We start from the raw sequence: 2,472 nt of genomic DNA, 5'->3' as shown, positions 1-2,472 counted from the left end.
TCTAGATTAACAGTGAATAATTTTTTAGTATAAATATGTTCCACATATTGCTTGGGATATTCAATGTTTTTCTGAAATTCAAATTTAACAGGGTGTCTTCTGTCTCCTATGTTATTTGGCATATATGAAAAACTGATCCATACATTTATATTTATATCTATAGATTACATTGATTCTTTTGGTTTGTATAATTGTCTTCCTCTTTAAGTGTATTTATTTGTTTATTTATTTTACATTGTGTGTTATACATATTAGCAAAATTATAGAAATAGTAAGGTCTCATATGAAATTATCCTCTCTTAAAAAAGTACGCTTGCTTCTGGCAGGTACTTTGAGAGACTAGCAATCCAATAGCAACTTAATCAAAGTTCAGGGATTGCATAGATTTAAAACTGAGCCTCAGCTCTTTTGAGTTTCAACTACTCATTGATCATATTTACCTTAAATCGCGATGGTCTCACCAGATTACCATCTCTGAACTCTGATTTCTGCTTCCTAACAGGGCAGGGCTGTTAAAAAAGGGTTCGTTGTTGTTGCTGTTGAAAATACTTAGAAGCCCTGAACTTGCCTCTCTGGCCCTTCATCTTCCCATGGATCCTGGCCTAAGTCTTCTTCACAATCTTACATGTTTTATGCTTTCAAGATGGTGTTTTTGTCTAGATTTTCTAAATATTTTCAGCAAGAGGTTTAGTTTAAACCATAGCCTGCCTTTACTGAAACAAAGTCTGATATTACTTAATAAATTCTTCTTAAGGAAGAGAGGTGAATTCATAGAAAATATAAAGGGGAATATAAACAAGAGTGGTATTCCTTTCTTGACTATTCTAGAGTATATCATATAAGAAAGTGTCTGATTCAATGCCTGGTGCTCTCCCCTTATCCAGTCATGAAGGGCAATGGATAATATCGAATCCTGGTCAAATACAAGTTTCAGACTTTAGAGGCACACTTTATGGAAGTTTTCAATATATTTTGTTTTTAAAAATCCTCTCATAATTCCTGAACCATCACATTGGAATAGTTTAAATATCTCCAGGCAGGCAGCAAATTTGTTAATCTTTCGGCTGGTTTGTTAATGAAGAGGCAGTGTTTGTAAGGATTTTATTTAATTCTCTTACACCTGGTTGAGTGAATATTCTTTTCTATAATAATAATTGATTGCAGCTGCTCTACAAAAGTCACTTTACATCTTCTTAAGAATTGATGATTTACTTTTATAAATACACAGGGAACACAGGATTTTATTTTATATATGATATTTTTAACTTTTTGTGAAGATATTCTGTATAATACTCACATTCTGTGAAATTTTAGGAGGAATAGAGAAACTTATAGCTAATTTTAACTTAAAGATATTGAATGTATTGGAACAATCTAAGCATGTTTACATTCATCTTAAATATAAACCCCAAATTTGGAAATGCTTCTATTCACCTGAGCCCATGTATCAAAATAAAATTAAAAAAACAAAGCTAAGCTTCATTAATCTGACAAAAGCATTGTCAAGTGTGTTACATCCAAACTTAAAATAGTATCTTTTGAACCAATAATTTAATTGAAATGTTTACAATATAAAACTTAGGTCATCATCTTCAAAGCGAACAAAGTGTTAATATTTTAGTTCTTCCAATAAAAGTGTGAACTGATTATATTATCATTTGAAAGCAGTATAATATTTGCATGCAAAGGAAAAAGCACAGAGACTTGAATGCAAAATTTATATTGTAGCTTCTAGCTAACGACAAGGATGGTAACTTCAAAGTAGAAAATTCCAGAAATAAACACAATAAAAAATAATAGCAATCAAAATGCCTATCATACCTTTAGGCATTTGGATAAGAAATAATGCCATTCGTCTGGCAGAAGGTATGTTTCTGGTAATAAGTTTTAGACGCTGAAAGCAAGATGATTATTTATCAAAAAAAGATTTGTTTTTCAAGCTCCATTGGTAAAAGTGACTACATTTTTACTTGGGAAGATACAAAAAATTATGTCTTGTAAGTTAAATAATCTTCCACCAAGCTCAAGTAAATAAGTTCGGTTGAAATTCAAATATCCCAAATATGTTAGCCTTATTTCCACAGTAAATTTCCATTTTCCCAAGTTTTAGTGACTATTCTTTTGTTACTAGTTGTATCTTCAGTGGTTGGATGAACCTAAATAGGGGAGATCACTCATGCTAGGGATGGATCTCCTTACCCTTCGCCTCTTCATCATATTTTGGCCTATCAGAAACAGTGAAAAGTCAAATGTAAGGTGAAAGCCATCAGATGGGGTAAGAAAACTCTGGAGCAGGTCTTAGAAGATATAGACCAGTGCTGTCAAGCTCTCTCTCAAAGTCTGGGAACATAACCATGTTTTTAAATAAGCAGCTTCGTGAATTTGATACATTGGTATTTGGCCATTTGTACACCATTCTTACCGCACAATTGATGAATGATAAACTTTCTGAAGTGAAAAACTGCAGCAAAC

This window comes from Mandrillus leucophaeus, unplaced genomic scaffold (assembly GCF_000951045.1).
Source record: "Mandrillus leucophaeus isolate KB7577 unplaced genomic scaffold, Mleu.le_1.0 Scaffold5, whole genome shotgun sequence".
NCBI lineage: Eukaryota > Metazoa > Chordata > Mammalia > Primates > Cercopithecidae > Mandrillus > Mandrillus leucophaeus.
The sequence above is the reverse complement of the archived record's forward strand: the minus strand, read 5'-3'. Positions refer to the sequence as shown.